The sequence below is a fragment of the Oryctolagus cuniculus genome, chromosome 7 (genome assembly GCF_964237555.1).
Source record: "Oryctolagus cuniculus chromosome 7, mOryCun1.1, whole genome shotgun sequence".
Taxonomy (NCBI): domain Eukaryota; kingdom Metazoa; phylum Chordata; class Mammalia; order Lagomorpha; family Leporidae; genus Oryctolagus; species Oryctolagus cuniculus.
Genome location: NC_091438.1, coordinates 17,877,129 through 17,897,331, shown reverse-complemented (window position 1 = coordinate 17,897,331; position 20,203 = coordinate 17,877,129). Strand labels below are relative to the sequence as shown.

Sequence of the window (20,203 nt, the reverse complement as noted above, 5' to 3'; positions counted from 1 at the left end):
GTAATGCTGCTTTTCAATACACTCTTTTTTAAAGAAGGCAGGTGCTGACATCGTGGGACCCTGGGTAAAGCCATCAGTGTGACAGCGGCTTCCATGTCAGAGTTCAAGACCCAGCTGCTTCTAAGCCATATTTCCTGTAGTAATGGGAGGCAGCAGATGGCTCAAGTTGTTGGATTCCTTACTTCAGCCTGGTTTAGCCGTGGCTGCCGCAGGCATTTGAGACGTGAATCAGATGGAACATCTCTGTGTGTGTGTGTTTCATTCTATGTAGCTCTCCCTCTCTCTTATGTTTGCCTTGCAGGTAAATAAATCAATCTCTTTAAATATTGGAAAACCTGGTTCTGGCACTGCACCTACAGTGCCTGCTTCCCATGTGGACTCTGGTTCAAGACCCGACTGTTCCTCTTCTGATCTGGCTCTCTGCTATGGCTTGAGAAAAGCAATCTACTTCATATATAAATAAAGAGAGAGAGAGAGAGAGAGAGGGAGAGAGAGAGAGAGAGAGACAAGGGTAAAACATCAGCACACCCAATATGAGATGTAATGTATTATAACACTGAAATTAAAAAATGCAAGTGATAGAGAAAAAAATTCAATGGTATGGGCTAACAGGATATTTGCAATAACATTCCACATTGGGGTGAGAATGCTTTTGAACTACAGAATGCCAGGATCCAGTCTTCAGGAAGAATTCTATTAGAAATATAGTATTAAACTTGACTATAATAACTGACACAGGCATGAATGGTTAATGCATGGTAAAATTGTTAAAGGAAGGCCATTTTCAAACAGGAGATTTGTATATCCTCCAAGCAGCACTCTCCAAAGCTTTTTATTTCAACTCTGAAATTTTATTATCCAAAGTGTATGATTTTTATACAGAACAAAAGTAAAAGCAGGTATCAAAATCAGCAAAGAGTTTGTAAAATTTCTGCAGAGATTTTCATCTAAGTTAGGGATGGTGAAAGTGGTATCCAAGGAAAAACCTAGATGACTGCTGATTTGTCTCTTGGCATAAATTACCAGGCGGTTTGTTCTGGAGGTACTGAATAACTTGTCATCATCAGTGGTCAGTTGTTGAAATCCAATTTGAGTTGTCAAAGAAAGCAAAAACAAATTTTACATTTTTTGTTGTTGTTGCATTGTGGCATTTTACTGAAGCGGCATTTTTTTTTCTTCTTAGTAATTTCTTTTTGATTTGAAATTTTTTCATTTCTTTTTAGCATTTTCTTCTTTTTGAAAGATAACTAACTGAAATGGCATTGCACGTTGTTTCCTTAGTATTGCTTTTTTTGTTTTAAGTTTAAAATTTTTGCGAAGTTGTTAAATTTTAATTATTTGGCATTGTCTCCATTAAATGAAACAGTGAATAGGAATGACATTTTACACTAGTTCTGAATAATTGTTTTTCTCTTTTGTCATTTGCAAAGTATAATCAGTTTTAAATTTAAAATTCTTTTAGCATTTTTGTATTTACAAAAGCACTGAACTGAAATGGAATTTTACTTTTATTTGCTGAGTTTAAATTTTAAAAAAATTTAATTTATATATATTTCTAACTTTTTTCTATTTAAAAAGTAACTAAAATGAAGTGATATTTTAATTTTCCTATTAGTATTTTCCTATTTTTTGTTTTTTATTGTTTTTAAACTTTTTAATTTTATTTTTTCAGTATTTTATTTTCAAAAACACTTAAATGACATTTTTATAATCTTTTCTTTTTAAATTTTTTAACAATTTTTAAATTTTTAATTTTTTTACTCTTTTTCCCTTTTAAAAAACAATGCAGTACCATTTTTCTTTTCTATTTTTACTTTAAATTTTTTTTTACTTTTCAAATTTTTAAATTTTTTTGAATTTTTCTTTTTAAAAACACTTAACTAAAATGGGGAATATGTATTGGGACCTGAATCAAAATTTTTGAAATTCCAGTTACACTCCAGGACACTGGAGACACTTCTGGGCCTGGACAGCGATATCTTAATGAGAAGATGTAGATTTTAGGAGCCCAAGATGTGCTGACAGGATGTCTAAGGCAGCTGTTACACTGAGAGGAGGCACACTCAGGTGGAAACTTAATTCCCTCCCTGGGATCCCAATTTTCATGAAAGGAAAACAATTGTGTCATCACAGGTATGACAGACAGTGGAAGTAAGAATGGCAGCTGTGAGAAACAGGTCCACCACAGGGCAGCGGTGCCATTGGCTCAGATTGTTCTTGGACCAGGAGCACCTACTAAGCAGCGGGAGTCCAGAATCTGCGAGGACTCGATTTTCCAAGTCGGGGGGGACAGGCATATGGCCCCTCCTCGTCCTGCAGCTGCCTCAGGCCGGCAGGAACACGGCCTTGCTGTTTGCTGGGGCTCTGGATGCCTTGGCCCACGTCCTGCATCAGGAGCCCCCAGTTCTCCTGCAACACTGAGTGGAGTTGGCAGGACCAGCAGCTGTAAGAGATGAGCATCCTCGTGACGAGGTCCTGCCCGCATCTGTGCTGCCTGACTCTGGGTGTGGAGAGAGGAGTGTTCAGAGAGGTGTTCGGTTCCTTGATGCAGGCTCAGTCCACCTCGCCCACCTGGCCCCTTCTGGCCACACTGCTGCATTCATCACCATGAACTTGCTGTTATCATGCCCATCGATGGCCACCTCCTGGGTTGATGACTGGACCTCTGCCAGGGCCGCTGCTCACTCCCTTTTTGCTCAGGCTCTGAGGGGTCACCCTCTCCACAGTTGTTAGGATACAGAGGAAGGAGCACATCTTTAGGATGTACAGATCAACAGACAGCTTTCACCAACTGACCGATGCCAGGGTCAGGGGACCTGATGGGCACACAAGATGTTCTCTGCCTCCTGCGGGGGTGTGGGAGGGAGCACACGGCACTCCCTGCATCGGGTGCTTGGCCAGAGTGAGGCTGAGTGTAAAATTTAGGAAAGCATCAGAGATCCTCAGGATGCAGACCCCGAGCCAGACACCTGGCCTGCGCCTTCACACAGTCAGCGTTCCCATCATGGAAGACAGCAGAAGGGGGAGATGGTTGGGGTTCAAAAGGAGGAAAGAGACCCTTCCTGTCCTTTTGAGCCCCAAAATCTCCTCCTCCTGCTGTCCTCCATGCGGAACGCTGGCTGTGTGCAGGAGAGGGCCAGCTGTCTGGGTCAGGGCCCACGTCCTGCAGAGTCGGATCCTCTCCTCTGCTCACATGCAGCCTTGTGCACAGGGCGCTGTGTCTCTGACACTGCCCACACCGAGCTCACCCCATCCAAAGGCAGTGTGTGCCCAGAGTCCTGTGCTGTTTGCTTCCAACTCCTCCTGACCTCAGATCTCTACAGGAGGCAGTTGGAGAGGAGCCAGGTGGTGTTCTCTCCAGAGCAGCTGTGGAGTCAGGCCTGGGTCTCCTTAGGTGTTTACTCGGATTGGAGTTGAAGACTGTGCCAGCTCTCAGGGAAGCAGCCTAGTGGATAAAAACAGCCGAGGGCAGTTCATGGTGTTGAAATTGCGTTCTTGGTGTTTTGGTTGCTGTTGAAGCGGAGCTCCTGTGGTAGATGTTTGGAAGAGGTGGGGATGTTACAATCAGCAATACTGTTCTGTACTTCCAACTGTACTTGGGATCTGAAAGAGGGAGAGAAGAAAAATCAAAGGAGAGCTGGGTCAGGTCCAGGTGAGTGCTGAGCCTGCATCTGGGCCTCAGTGGGGCAGAGGCCGGACAAACTCAGTTCCAGTGGGGAGACTGGCTGAAGGGGAGCCCTGGGCTGCTGAGAGGGAAGCGGCAGCCAAATGAGCAGAGTCCTGCCCTGAACTCCAGCCCAGCTCTGCAGTGCTGGGGAACCAGGGCCCTTGACCTCTCCCAACCAGGAGAGGGTGATGTCTCCCCACTTCCTCCTGCTCTCTGGTGCATTAGAAATGGATTAGTTTTCTGCAGTAAGCAAACAGAACTGGGAGTGTAACCACAGCACAACTCATGTCAATAGAACAGACACCAGGTTTCTGTGAAGATGATTCCACATCTAGTTACACCTAGGACCATTCTGCTGTGTGCCTAATAGCTCACTCACTCGACTCTGAAGGGAACATGAACTTTAAAACAGGCACTCTTTAGTCATCCTAGAGTTTCCCCATTTTTTTTCAGTTCCCCTAAGAAATTTTCTTTTTGAGAATATCCTGTTTGTATACTGGTCAGAGGGAAGGACAAATATTGGAGAATGAGACCTAAGAATCTGCATTGGAAATTGGCCTAGGAATAAGATCAGATAAAATGTGATTGTTCAATGTATATTTCTCAACCCAATAGAGGACTTGCAATCAAGTGAGTGGATGGTGAACAGCATGTTTTAGGGAGAGAAGTTCAACTGTAAACATTTTAACTTGATTATGAGGGGAGGTATCCTATTTTGTGGGTCAGGTTTCTACATGACAAGGATTTCTTACTGTATCTTCTATTTCAAATTACTGATCCAAACAGATAGGTTACAGTTCTACCCTATCTGAACAAACAGAAATGAGCTATAATCTGTGCCCAGTGTAAGAAGGAATACGTACATCTCAGACACATACACAGGATTACCTCTGTCTAGGCGTGAAGGCCCAGGAATCTGAAGGTCAGTGCCCACATGTTGGTCTGTGGTTTTCCCTTCATCTCCTGGCCGGGGAATCGGCACATGATTTTCCTCTCTGTGGGCTGTGGTTTTCCCTTCATCTCCAGGCCAGGGAACCTGCAGGCCAGTTTGCATTTCCTGGGCTTCCATTTTCCTTTGATATCATTTTCTTTTGGGGTACTTGGGACACTGCTTGGGCTGATGCTATGACTCTCACACTTGCTGGTGATGGGATCTTCGAGAGGACCTCCCTCCAGCTGGGAGCGGGTCTTCCTCTCAGGGGCAGCAACAAAACTCAGTTCTGAAATAGAACCACAGCCATCAGGATTGGTATTCATGCTCTCTCTCTGGCAGTCAGGCCTGCAGCAGAGGGACAACAAGTAAGGAAAGGGGCCCTGGACAGTCATGTCCTGCACAGACACGAAAATATTTTCATTCGGGTTGATTATTTTTTTTGACAGGCAGAGTGGACAGTGAGAGAGACAGAGAGAAAGGTCTTCCTTTGCCGTTGGTTCACCCTCCAATGACCGCCACAGCCAGCGCGCTGCGCATTTGGGTTGATATCATACATATTCACTGATAATTTATCACTAGGCAAAAGTAATAAACATGGCTCAGATGATCACAATATTCAACAAAGTGGGACTAATAAAACACACAGCTCTTAAGCTTTTAAGGCACAGAAACCACACTGGATATCTGTTGAAGGTTTGGGGGGATGGAGCAGGATCATCTAACCTGGAGGGCATTGTAATGAGAGACAAGGACAGGGGACCACTCACAGCAGGAATGGACAACACTAGCACAAGAACACATGCATTTCATACATGCACATGCTTTCCTGAACATACACCAAGCACATCGATTCATAGGATATATGCCTTCAGTGCCTGCCATATAGATAATAATATATATGATGTGGCCATCAATTTTCTGGTCAGTTGAAGGGGGAATATAGTTACAGGCACCTGAAGAATGGAGAGACAAGCTAAGGTGAAACACAAAAGTCAGGAAGAAATCCCAGGTGGGCTGTAAGGCATTGCTTTGGCCTAGCACACACATCTCCCTCCTGAGACAGTGTCTGTGCACTTGCCTTCCTCCCCATGACTGCCCAGCCCTGGCACCGGGTGTTTCTGAGACAAAGCCACACAACCACTGGTTAGTGGCAAAGACAAGTTCAAGGCCTCACTGGGACCCTGACTGCAAAAAGCCCGAGGGGAGAGACCAGGAATTTTCAGGCCATGGGGCACTCCTGAGCTGGAGTTCTAACAGAGAACATAAATGAGGTGCTGACCCTGCTCAGGGATGAAGCACACCGATGCCTTCCTAGTGGGAAATGTTGTGCAGGGCCTTTAGAAGTTCTTGTTTGCAGAGCAGAACTTTTCTGTCCCCAAGGTAGGGACAGAATCTCCACTAGGAGAGGTCCAGTGAGCGTTGCAGGGATCAGGACAGCACAGGGTCTAGCACAGCACAGATGCCCATGAGAGTGGCCTTCATAGCTGGGTGTGAATCACTGTGACCTGGGATGACTCTGCACATCTCTGTACCTCTGTACAGAGGAAAAGTGCATGGTCTCACCAAGAAAAGGTGCCTGCTGATCTATAGCACTGGGGGGACAACTGTCATTGCCAATTCTACTGCAGAACATTGAGAAACAGGGAAGGGCATCAGGATTTCATGATTTTCCTATAGAATGATTTAATGAGTGAAGGTTCCTCAAACCCTAAAGATTCCTGCAGAAAGTGTAAAACCTCATCGAAGCTCAGATTCAAGGAAATTGGACTTTTTCTCTGCCCCTCCCCATGAACCCATACTCAGCAAGAGGCACTCTGCTTGTGATGACATGAAGGATCCCTAGCCTCACTCAGATACTGAATAGATTCCTGTCTTGGTGCAAGATTATGGCGGCTTTGCATGAGAAAAAAATGCCGAATTTAGACACTGGATTAAAACTACAGACCTCATATGAGCACAAATCAGTGCTGTTAAGCAGAAGATGAAAACCACACCATGGACACAGGTGCGGGACTGGACTGCTGTGGTTAGCACCAAGCTGCTTCAGAGAAAACAGAGTCTGCCGACCAAGGATACCTAGTATCAGATAACTAAGGAAACATTGTACAGACTGCCAAAGCTTTAAGCCTGAGAAGTTTGGAGGATGCTGTTTACAATAGCAACTGTTGTTAAAATTAAGAACATCACAGTGACTTGTTAAAGAAGCCTCTCCAAGAGAGATGGTGGTGGCTCAGTTTTTGCCATTCTGCCTTCCCATCCCCTCCTTCCCTGCCTTGATGTCAAAAGCTGCACCTTGAAAGTGGGCCTGGTGACAGCCAAGGGATACCCCGTTTGATGACTATGAACAAACTCCACCCAAGAGCCACATCCAGACCGAGATAAGTCCCCGGGGCCTGAGTGCACAGTGGTCTGTCTCACCCAACACAGGTGCAGCAACCCAAGACTACAGAGGCCACGTGGGAGACCAGTGGAGTGTTCCCGTTCACAATGGAGCACTCACTGTCTAAAACAAGAGCAGAGCAGACAGGCTGTTTCTCCAGTGAGGACCAGGTGCTCCTAGAATGGGACCAGTCAGAAGCTTCCGGAAGAAGTGCAGGAGTCAAACACGTACCATGAGAGTCTTGTGAGACATCTTGATCTTCAATTTCTGGAATCTCCCTGATGAGACTGGAGGGAGGGAAAGGTGGGTGAGAAACAGAAAGGGAACAGAAAGCCCCTTTCCAAGCAGTTCCAAAGAGGCAGCTTCCAGAAGTGGCTGTGCTGAGCAAGGGGCCACCCACAACCTTGTCCCTATCTGGGGAAGTCTGGCTTCTAATTCCCTAGTAGTCCATGCCACACTGTCTGCTCTGCCTCCGAGTTACCTGGATGTGTATCTCACAACTTGCTCTTGTACCTCCACTCCATGATATTGATTTTCTGCAAACAAATTCAGATAGAATGACCAGGTTAAGCAGGTTTTGGGTCAGATATGAGTATCCAATGTCCACTACTACCAAGGGGACAGATTGTTCTCGTGTGAGAACGGGAGACTGTGACGGAAATCCTCCAGGAGGACTAAGTCGACTCAGGAGATGGGCTTGGTGAGCCATCCTGGGCAAGGGGTCAAATCTCCCTGTTCACAGTTGGATCACCATCTCAATAACCTCTGTCCAGAACCCTTAGAAACTGCCTGCAATGGTCCTCAGGGATTCTAAGCTCACAGCCCAAGAACTTCCTAGGAGGCAAACTGCAGTCATCAGGCTGCTCTCATTAAAGGACCCAGGTTGCTGACTGTGGAGAAGAGGTAGAACACTGGGAGAGAGCTATGCATAGAGTCTGCATGCCCTGGAATTGAAACCTGTTTGATGCCACACAGAATCTTGGCTATTCTAAGAGTTTGCTCATGAATAATCTCCCTCTTGTCTATGGGAACAATACAAGCAATTCAAGAGCATGTATTTCTGGACGAACTCTTTCCTAGTCTATTCATCTTCAAATGGAAACGCCATTGAGAACATGAAAGACAGAGATGCCTATATGGATGCTGTGGCCTGGACAAGCATGGATGTCAAAGGGCAGAGCTGAGGTTTGGGATTGAAGAAAAAGTAAGCACGTGGCGACAGTGATCCTCCAAGGTTCCAACCAGGAGGGAGCAAACACCACCGGGGCACATGCTGCTGAGCTTGCTGTGAAATGGTCACAGCTCTGTTCCATAACAAATAAACAATCATGAATTCTAATTCCTGCTCACAGCTCAATTCAGGATTTTGAGTCTACAACCACAAGTCTGTAGGTCTGGCACGTAGCAATGACTTCACTCATCCTCAGTGGGGATAGGAGTACAAGGACGGAGCAGTCACCAGGGACAGAGATGAAGGTTTACCTGCTCTCAAAAGGGATCATTCTGTACATAAACTGCCCACCAATCTGCTCTGGCTTTCTGAGCATAAGCAGCTCCTGTATGCTTGCAGTCAGACATCCCAGGCACAACTGGAGCCTAGAAACGTTCATCCAGGGAACTCTGTTCTGTGAAACAGCAACCACTTTCGACAGAAATGCAGATGGGCATGCCTCACTGGGACCCTGAGTGCAAAAAGTCCGAGGGGAGAGACCAGAAACTTTCAGGCCATTGGGCAATGCTGAGCTGGAGTTCTATCCTAGAACCTCAATGAGGTGCAGACCCTGCTCAGGGACGAAGCACACCAATCCCTTCCTAGTGGGAGATGTTGTGCAGGGCCTTTAGAAGTTCTTGTTTGCAGACCAGAACTTTTCTACTGATATTTGAAATTCTCTCAACACAATTTGTTACAGAAGAAAAGTTTTAAGTATGAATACCCATCGCAGCCACATCGCTGGCATGTCTGCTGAAAACAAGTGGACTGAGCCTACAGACAAGGGCAGGCAAAGGAGTGGTCTCTGATTGCAATGCACACAAGGTGGGGTGACCTGGGAGAGTGACCTTGTTGAGCCTCAGGATCCTCTCCCCAAGGTGGGGACAGAATCTCCACCAGGAGAGGTCCAGTAAGCGTTGCAGGGATCAGGACAGCACAGGGTCTAGCACAGGACAGATGCCCATGAGAGTGGCTTTCATAGCTGGGTGTGAATCGCTGTGTCCTGGGATGACTCTGCACATCTCTGTACATCTGTACAGAGGAAAAGTGCATGGTCTCACCAAGAAAAGGTGCCTGCTGATCTATAGCACTGGTGGAAGAACTATCGTTGCCAATTCTACTGCAGAACATTGAGAAACAGGGAAGGGCATCAGGATTTCATGATTTTCCTATAGAATGATTTGATGAGTGAAGGTGCCTCAAACCCAAAAGATTCATGCTGAGAGAAAGTGTAAAAGTTCATTGAAGCTCAGATTCAAGGAAATTGGACTTTTTCTCTGCCCCTCCCCATGAAGCCATACTCTAGGGCTCCTACTCAACAAGAGGCACTCTGCTTGTGATGACATGAGGGACCCCTAGCCTCACTCAGATACTGAATAGATTCCTGTCTTGGTGCAAGATTATGGCGGCTTTGCATGAGAAAAAAATGCCGAGTTTAGACACTGGATTAAAACTACAGACCTCATATGAGCACAAATCAGTGCTGTTAAGCAGAAGATGAAAACCACACCATGGACACAGGTGCGGGACTGGACTGCTGTGGTTAGCACCAAGCTGCTTCAGAGAAAACAGAGTCTGCCGGCCAAGGATACCTAGTATCAGATAACTAAGGAAACATTGTACAGACTGCCAAAGCTTTAAGCCTGAGAAGTTTGGAGGATGCTGTTTACAATAGCAACTGTTGTTAAAATTAAGAACATCACAGTGACTTGTTAAAGAAGCCTCTCCAAGAGAGATGGTGGTGGCTCAGTTTTTGCCATTCTGCCTTCCCATCCCCTCCTTCCCTGCCTTGATGTCAAAAGCTGCACCTTGAAAGTGGGCCTGGTGACAGCCAAGGGATACCCCGTTTGATGACTATGAACAAACTCCACCCAAGAGCCACATCCAGACCGAGATAAGTCCCCGGGGCCTGAGTGCACAGTGGTCTGTCTCACCCAACACAGGTGCAGCAACCCAAGACTACAGAGGCCACGTGGGAGACCAGTGGAGTGTTCCCGTTCACAATGGAGCACTCACTGTCTAAAACAAGAGCAGAGCAGACAGGCTGTTTCTCCAGTGAGGACCAGGTGCTCCTAGAATGGGACCAGTCAGAAGCTTCCGGAAGAAGTGCAGGAGTCAAACACGTACCATGAGAGTCTTGTGAGACATCTTGATCTTCAATTTCTGGAATCTCCCTGATGAGACTGGAGGGAGGGAAAGGTGGGTGAGAAACAGAAAGGGAACAGAAAGCCCCTTTCCAAGCAGTTCCAAAGAGGCAGCTTCCAGAAGTGGCTGTGCTGAGCAAGGGGCCACCCACAACCTTGTCCCTATCTGAGGAAGTCTGGCTTCTAATTCCCTAGTAGTCCATGCCACACTGTCTGCTCTGCCTCCGAGTTACCTGGATGTGTATCTCACAACTTGCTCTTGTACCTCCACTCCATGATATTGATTTTCTGCAAACAAATTCAGATAGAATGACCAGGTTAAGCAGGTTTTGGGTCAGATATGAGTATCCAATGTCCACTACTACCAAGGGGACAGATTGTTCTCGTGTGAGAACGGGAGACTGTGACGGAAATCCTCCAGGAGGACTAAGTCGACTCAGGAGATTGGCTTGGTGAGCCATCCTGGGCAAGGGGTCAAATCTCCCTGTTCACAGTTGGATCACCATCTCAATAACCTCTGTCCAGAACCCTTAGAAACTGCCTGCAATGGTCCTCAGGGATTCTAAGCTCACAGCCCAAGAACTTCCTAGGAGGCAAACTGCAGTCATCAGGCTGCTCTCATTAAAGGACCCAGGTTGCTGACTGTGGAGAAGAGGTAGAACACTGGGAGAGAGCTATGCATAGAGTCTGCATGCCCTGGAATTGAAACCTGTTTGATGCCACACAGAATCTTGGCTATTCTAAGAGTTTGCTCATGAATAATCTCCCTCTTGTCTATGGGAACAATACAAGCAATTCAAGAGCATGTATTTCTGGACGAACTCTTTCCTAGTCTATTCATCTTCAAATGGAAACGCCATTGAGAACATGAAAGACAGAGATGCCTATATGGATGCTGTGGCCTGGACAAGCATGGATGTCAAAGGGCAGAGCTGAGGTTTGGGATTGAAGAAAAAGTAAGCAAGTGGCGACAGTGATCCTCCAAGGTTCCAACCAGGAGGGAGCAAACACCACTGGGGCACATGCTGCTGAGCTTGCTGTGAAATGGTCACAGCTCTGTTCCATAACAAATAAACAATCATGAATTCTAATTCCTGCTCACAGCTCAATTCAGGATTTTGAGTCTACAACCACAAGTCTGTAGGTCTGGCACGTAGCAATGACTTCACTCATCCTCAGTGGGGATAGGAGTACAAGGACAGAGCAGTCACCAGGGACAGAGATGAAGGTTTACCTGCTCTCAAAAGGGATCATTCTGTACATAAACTGCCCACCAATCTGCTCTGGCTTTCTGAGCATAAGCAGCTCCTGTATGCTTGCAGTCAGACATCCCAGGCACAACTGGAGCCTAGAAACGTTCATCCAGGGAACTCTGTTCTGTGAAACAGCAACCACTTTCGACAGAAATGCAGATGGGCATGCCTCACTGGGACCCTGAGTGCAAAAAGTCCGAGGGGAGAGACCAGAAACTTTCAGGCCATTGGGCAATGCTGAGCTGGAGTTCTATCCTAGAACCTCAATGAGGTGCAGACCCTGCTCAGGGACGAAGCACACCAATCCCTTCCTAGTGGGAGATGTTGTGCAGGGCCTTTAGAAGTTCTTGTTTGCAGACCAGAACTTTTCTACTGATATTTGAAATTCTCTCAACACAATTTGTTACAGAAGAAAAGTTTTAAGTGTGAATACCCAAACCAGCCACATCGCTGGCATGTCTGCTGAAAACAAGTGGACTGAGCCTACAGACAAGGGCCAGGCAAAGGAGTGGTCTCTGATTGCAATGCACACAAGGTGGGGTGACCTGGGAGAGTGACCTTGTTGAGCCTCAGGATCCTCTCCCCAAGGTGGGGACAGAATCTCCACCAGGAGAGGTCCAGTAAGCGTTGCAGGGATCAGGACAGCACAGGGTCTAGCACAGGACAGATGCCCATGAGAGTGGCTTTCATAGCTGGGTGTGAATCGCTGTGTCCTGGGATGACTCTGCACATCTCTGTACATCTGTACAGAGGAAAAGTGCATGGTCTCACCAAGAAAAGGTGCCTGCTGATCTATAGCACTGGTGGAAGAACTATCGTTGCCAATTCTACTGCAGAACATTGAGAAACAGGGAAGGGCATCAGGATTTCATGATTTTCCTATAGAATGATTTGATGAGTGAAGGTGCCTCAAACCCAAAAGATTCATGCTGAGAGAAAGTGTAAAAGTTCATTGAAGCTCAGATTCAAGGAAATTGGACTTTTTCTCTGCCCCTCCCCATGAAGCCATACTCTAGGGCTCCTACTCAACAAGAGGCACTCTGCTTGTGATGACATGAGGGACCCCTAGCCTCACTCAGATACTGAATAGATTCCTGTCTTGGTGCAAGATTATGGCGGCTTTGCATGAGAAAAAAATGCCGAGTTTAGACACTGGATTAAAACTACAGACCTCATATGAGCACAAATCAGTGCTGTTAAGCAGAAGATGAAAACCACACCATGGACACAGGTGCGGGACTGGACTGCTGTGGTTAGCACCAAGCTGCTTCAGAGAAAACAGAGTCTGCCGGCCAAGGATACCTAGTATCAGATAACTAAGGAAACATTGTACAGACTGCCAAAGCTTTAAGCCTGAGAAGTTTGGAGGATGCTGTTTACAATAGCAACTGTTGTTAAAATTAAGAACATCACAGTGACTTGTTAAAGAAGCCTCTCCAAGAGAGATGGTGGTGGCTCAGTTTTTGCCATTCTGCCTTCCCATCCCCTCCTTCCCTGCCTTGATGTCAAAAGCTGCACCTTGAAAGTGGGCCTGGTGACAGCCAAGGGATACCCCGTTTGATGACTATGAACAAACTCCACCCAAGAGCCACATCCAGACCGAGATAAGTCCCCGGGGCCTGAGTGCACAGTGGTTTGTCTCACCCAACACAGGTGCAGCAACCCAAGACTACAGAGGCCACGTGGGAGACCAGTGGAGTGTTCCCGTTCACAATGGAGCACTCACTGTCTAAAACAAGAGCAGAGCAGACAGGCTGTTTCTCCAGTGAGGACCAGGTGCTCCTAGAATGGGACCAGTCAGAAGCTTCCGGAAGAAGTGCAGGAGTCAAACACGTACCATGAGAGTCTTGTGAGACATCTTGATCTTCAATTTCTGGAATCTCCCTGATGAGACTGGAGGGAGGGAAAGGTGGGTGAGAAACAGAAAGGGAACAGAAAGCCCCTTTCCAAGCAGTTCCAAAGAGGCAGCTTCCAGAAGTGGCTGTGCTGAGCAAGGGGCCACCCACAACCTTGTCCCTATCTGGGGAAGTCTGGCTTCTAATTCCCTAGTAGTCCATGCCACACTGTCTGCTCTGCCTCCGAGTTACCTGGATGTGTATCTCACAACTTGCTCTTGTACCTCCACTCCATGATATTGATTTTCTGCAAACAAATTCAGATAGAATGACCAGGTTAAGCAGGTTTTGGGTCAGATATGAGTATCCAATGTCCACTACTACCAAGGGGACAGATTGTTCTCATGTGAGAACGGGAGACTGTGACGGAAATCCTCCAGGAGGACTAAGTCGACTCAGGAGATGGGCTTGGTGAGCCATCCTGGGCAAGGGGTCAAATCTCCCTGTTCACAGTTGGATCACCATCTCAATAACCTCTGTCCAGAACCCTTAGAAACTGCCTGCAATGGTCCTCAGGGATTCTAAGCTCACAGCCCAAGAACTTCCTAGGAGGCAAACTGCAGTCATCAGGCTGCTCTCATTAAAGGACCCAGGTTGCTGACTGTGGAGAAGAGGTAGAACACTGGGAGAGAGCTATGCATAGAGTCTGCATGCCCTGGAATTGAAACCTGTTTGATGCCACACAGAATCTTGGCTATTCTAAGAGTTTGCTCATGAATAATCTCCCTCTTGTCTATGGGAACAATACAAGCAATTCAAGAGCATGTATTTCTGGACGAACTCTTTCCTAGTCTATTCATCTTCAAATGGAAACGCCATTGAGAACATGAAAGACAGAGATGCCTATATGGATGCTGTGGCCTGGACAAGCATGGATGTCAAAGGGCAGAGCTGAGGTTTGGGATTGAAGAAAAAGTAAGCACGTGGCGACAGTGATCCTCCAAGGTTCCAACCAGGAGGGAGCAAACACCACCGGGGCACATGCTGCTGAGCTTGCTGTGAAATGGTCACAGCTCTGTTCCATAACAAATAAACAATCATGAATTCTAATTCCTGCTCACAGCTCAATTCAGGATTTTGAGTCTACAACCACAAGTCTGTAGGTCTGGCACGTAGCAATGACTTCACTCATCCTCAGTGGGGATAGGAGTACAAGGACAGAGCAGTCAGTCACCAGGGACAGAGATGAAGGTTTACCTGCTCTCAAAAGGGATCATTCTGTACATAAACTGCCCACCAATCTGCTCTGGCTTTCTGAGCATAAGCAGTTCCTGTATGCTTGCAGTCAGACATCCCAGGCACAACTGGAGCCTAGAAACGTTCATCCAGGGAACTCTGTTCTGTGAAACAGCAACCACTTTCGACAGAAATGCAGATGGGCATGCCTCACTGGGACCCTGAGTGCAAAAAGTCCGAGGGGAGAGACCAGAAACTTTCAGGCCATTGGGCAATGCTGAGCTGGAGTTCTATCCTAGAACCTCAATGAGGTGCAGACCCTGCTCAGGGACGAAGCACACCAATCCCTTCCTAGTGGGAGATGTTGTGCAGGGCCTTTAGAAGTTCTTGTTTGCAGACCAGAACTTTTCTACTGATATTTGAAATTCTCTCAACACAATTTGTTACAGAAGAAAAGTTTTAAGTATGAATACCCATCGCAGCCACATCGCTGGCATGTCTGCTGAAAACAAGTGGACTGAGCCTACAGACAAGGGCAGGCAAAGGAGTGGTCTCTGATTGCAATGCACACAAGGTGGGGTGACCTGGGAGAGTGACCTTGTTGAGCCTCAGGATCCTCTCCCCAAGGTGGGGACAGAATCTCCACCAGGAGAGGTCCAGTAAGCGTTGCAGGGATCAGGACAGCACAGGGTCTAGCACAGGACAGATGCCCATGAGAGTGGCTTTCATAGCTGGGTGTGAATCGTTGTGTCCTGGGATGACTCTGCACATCTCTGTACATCTGTACAGAGGAAAAGTGCATGGTCTCACCAAGAAAAGGTGCCTGCTGATCTATAGCACTGGTGGAAGAACTATCGTTGCCAATTCTACTGCAGAACATTGAGAAACAGGGAAGGGCATCAGGATTTCATGATTTTCCTATAGAATGATTTGATGAGTGAAGGTGCCTCAAACCCAAAAGATTCGTGCTGAGAGAAAGTGTAAAAGTTCATTGAAGCTCAGATTCAAGGAAATTGGACTTTTTCTCTGCCCCTCCCCATGAAGCCATACTCTAGGGCTCCTACTCAACAAGAGGCACTCTGCTTGTGATGACATGAGGGACCCCTAGCCTCACTCAGATACTGAATAGATTCCTGTCTTGGTGCAAGATTATGGCGGCTTTGCATGAGAAAAAAATGCCGAGTTTAGACACTGGATTAAAACTACAGACCTCATATGAGCACAAATCAGTGCTGTTAAGCAGAAGATGAAAACCACACCATGGACACAGGTGCGGGACTGGACTGCTGTGGTTAGCACCAAGCTGCTTCAGAGAAAACAGAGTCTGCCGGCCAAGGATACCTAGTATCAGATAACTAAGGAAACATTGTACAGACTGCCAAAGCTTTAAGCCTGAGAAGTTTGGAGGATGCTGTTTACAATAGCAACTGTTGTTAAAATTAAGAACATCACAGTGACTTGTTAAAGAAGCCTCTCCAAGAGAGATGGTTGTGGCTCGGTGTTTGCCATTCTGCCTTCCCATCCCCTCCTTCCCTGCCTTGATGTCAAAAGCTGCACCTTGAAAGTGGGCCTGGTGACAGCCAAGGGATTCCCCCGTTTGATGACTATGAACAAACTCCACCCAAGAGCCACATCCAGACCGAGATAAGTCCCTGGGGCCTGAGTGCACAGTGGTCTGTCTCACCCAACACAGGTGCACCAACCCAAGACTACAGAGGCCACGTGGGAGACCAGTGGAGTGTTCCCGTTCACAATGGAGCACTCACTGTCTAAAACAAGAGCAGAGCAGACAGGCTGTTTCCCAGTGAGGACCAGGTGCTCCTAGAATGGGACCAGTCAGAAGCTTCCGGAAGAAGTGCAGGAGTCAAACACGTACCGTGAGAGTCTTGTGAGACATCTTGATCTTCAATCTCTGGAATCTCCCTGATGAGACTGGAGGGAGGGAAAAGTGGGTGAGAATCATAAAGGGAACAGAAAGCCCCTTTCCAAGCTGTTCCTAAGAGGAGGCTTCCAGAAGTGGCTGGGCTGAGCAAGGGGCCACCCACAACTTTGTCCCTGTCTGGGGAAGACTGGCTACTAACAGTGCAGACAGGATGCAATGTCTTCCATTTGAGGAGGGTCCTTGCTGACCACCTGGAGTAGACGAACTGAACGTTAACACAGGGCAGCTTTCATGTGAGGAAAAATGAAGTGCTCATATGAAGCACGTGGCAAACAGAAAGCCAGGTGAAACAGAAACCCCACTGCCTTCACTGAGAATAGTAAGTATGTGTAGATATATAATATTTACACATGAATCAACTACAGCCAAATATTAAATGTTATTAGATCTATGTGCTTGTAGACGTCTTTATGCTTATTTGTACTGCTTGAAGTCAATGAAAAGTAAACAGGCAAACAGAACTCTCATCTTCTTGGAGAAAGAGTATTAGGTTTGAGGTGATAGGTGAGTAGCAGAGATATTGAAAGGGCATGGAGACAGAAGCAGAGAGAAACAGAGGATTTCCTCTGTGATGAGGTCATTAGGGACTCAACCTGGAGAAATGACTCAGTTGGCCCACTAGTACCCATGAGTATTTGGAAAACAAAAACTGGCTTCAATAGATTTATGTAAATTACATGCAGAGTCAATGAATTCCCCTTGTGGGATACTGGAGACTATCACAGCTTTAGCCGTCAGTCTTATTCTCAGTGCTGAGGCACTAGTTTCTGTCGGGTGGTTTCATGTGATTAATGGGGGGCAGAGAAGCTCATGAGAAGAGGAGACCTGTGAGCAGCACCCTGCCCTTCACTGCACACAAGAGAGGCAATGATGGCAAGGAATCCCTGGAGAGGCTCCTTCATGGAGTCAGCCTGCTGCAGGTCACTACATGGAAAAGGTAGGGAGAAGTGGAAACCCAGAGTGGTACCCTAAGGATGGCAGACAGCAGTGCTGATGGGGTACTGCTGGGTTGGCTCAATGGATGGGAGATGCACAGTGGCACTGCTCTTCTTCTCTGGACCTGGAGTCTGCCCGTGTCAGCACTAAGCTCACTGCCCAGGGTTCCTAAGACTCACCTGGAGTGTGATAGGGCTTGTGCTTCCTCTTGCTCTTCATCATTGTCACGTTCCTTTTCTGCAAATGAATTCAAATACGCACAGTCATCTAGGATGATCCCCTCAAAGCCTGTACAATGCGCTGTCCAGTGCTAGCACAGCACACCAGTATCCTCAGTGTCACTGCCAACTCCTCAGATAGGAATTGTCTAGAGGGTGGAGGTCATTTCTGAGGGAACTAGCTTGTTCATTTTTCTTTGACAAATGAGGTAAACCTCCCTATTCCTCCAGTCATCACACCAATAATTGCTGACCTGATTCCCTACACAAATGAAACAAATTTTCCCAAGTGTGAGTACTGTAGCATAGTAGGTAAAGTTGCTGCCTTTAACCCCAGGATCCCATGTGAATGCCGCTTCAAGTCCTGGCTGTTCTGCTTCTGATCCAGATCCCTCTAATGCACCTGGGAATGCAGTAGAAGATGGTCCAGTACTTGGGCCCTGCACCCACATAGGAGACCTGGATGAAACTCCTAGTTCCTCCCTGGGCCTCGTCCAGTTAATGCCGTTGTGGCCATGTGGGGAGCAGACCAGAGTATGCAAGAGTTGCCCCTCTCTCTCTCTCTCTCTCCCTTTTTCTCTCTCTAATTCTGCCTTTCATAAAGTAAAATAAAATCTAAAATAATATTCTCTGGTGACGCTTGGTTCCTAGTGTGATTCCTTTCCATGAGAGGAAGTGCAGTGCCCATGGTTCTCAAACAAGCTATCTTGGTAGTTTGTGGTTTACCATATTTTTTGCATTGAGGATAAGATAAAAGGTGGAACAGGTGAATTTTCAGTTCTGGGTATCAGAGAGCATGTGTGCAGCACAAGAGAAAACTTGGCTACTCATGGAATCTGTAAGCACAGGTCTCAGATTTGCAGCCTGGGGACACACTACTAAAGGAATGACAGAATATTCTGTATGTGTGGTAGGTGAAATGATGCCAACTTTGAAGGGACAGACAACGTGGTTGGGTTCAATGAAACAGGGGGAGTATCTTGACTGCAATGGAGACAAGCATGCTGCTGGCTCTGACAGGAAACAATGTCACATGACAGGGATGGGGAATGACTCGTGTGATCAACGCTGCAGGGGGCAGAGGGGTCTGCTTCATTAAGAACAGACGGCAGAGACAAACATGAGATTTGCTGCTTAGGTTGGTGTGCATCTGTGACATTCTTCTGGCAATGACTGAGCACTGGAATCTGAGTGACAAACCTACACAAGGAATGGGAGGACAGCAAGGCTGGATGGGCCAACCACAACTGTGCAACAGACTGGTTGGAAAAGAACAGATGCTGAGAACGTCTCAGACCATCCCATGTCCAGGAGCCCTCTCAGTCAGGTGGCAGTGAGGAGTGCAAGGATAGTGCAGGCTCCTTGGCAAGCAGAGGGGGTTGTATCACCTCACAGTGGGGGACTCACTCATGTCCTGCTGCTCCAGGGAGCACCAGCTGCTCCATGTGGAATGGTCAAGCTCAGAAACGACTGGAGAAATCGAGGGAGTGAGGTAGCACTCGTCCAGTGAGTCATCTGGGTCTTCCTGCTCTTGCTCCTCTGGGAGCTCCCTGCTGAGATGGGAGGGCAGAGACACTGAAGACACGCATCACAGGTACAGAAGTGACTTTGTCATCAGACTACAGGTTAAAATATGTGAGGGATTTTCAAAGGGGGAATATAGAGGGAAACAATACAAAAGGGAACGTTAGGAACAGAGCCATTTCATCATTGGCTGAATGTTCCAACTGGCTCTAGTGACCAGTTTCTCCATCATTTCGATTCCCTAGTAGTCCATGCTACACTGTCTGCTCTGCCTCCGAGTTACCTGGAAGTGTATGTGACAACTTGCTCTTGTACCTCCACTTCGTGATATTGATTTTCTGCAAACAAATTCAGAGAGATTGACCATGTTAAGCATGTTTTGGGTCCGATATTGGTATCCAATGGTCACTACTACCAAGGGGACAGATTGTTCTCGTGTGAGAACAGGAGACTGTGACAGAAATCCTCCAGGAGGACTAAGTCAACATCAGGAGATGGGCTTGGTGAGCCATCCTGGGCTAGGGGTCAAATCTCCCTGTTCACAGTTGGATCACCATCTCAATAACCTCTGTCCAGAACCCTTAGAAACTGCCTGCAATGGTCCTCAGGGATTCTAAGCTCACAGCCCAAGAACTTCCTAGGAGGCAAACTGCAGTCATCAGGCTGCTCTCATTAAAGGACCCAGGTTGCTGACTGTGGAGAAGAGGTAGAACACTGGGAGAGAGTTATGCATGGAGTCTGCATTTCCTGGAATTGAAACCTGTTTGATGCCACAGAGAATCTTGGCTATTCTAAGAGTTGCTCATGAATAATCTCCCTCTTGTCTATGGGAACAATACAAGCTATTCAAGAGCTCTCTACCCAGGCCCTTTAGGATTTATGTATCTAAAATCTAGGAGTGTTGCTATAGTACTGACTCATCCT

General features: G+C 46.9%; 1 long non-coding RNA gene across 1 annotated transcript in view; it reads right to left on the bottom strand.

Moving 5' to 3' along the window:
• The window catches only part of LOC138850488 (uncharacterized), a 456,990-nt gene extending 437,370 nt beyond the window's left edge, over window positions 1–19,620 (bottom strand). The window contains exon 1 of the long non-coding RNA XR_011390299.1: window positions 19,563–19,620. This is a non-coding gene — a long non-coding RNA (uncharacterized lncRNA). The remainder of the gene's footprint in view (window positions 1–19,562) is intronic.
• Window positions 19,621–20,203: the final 583 nt, after the last annotated feature.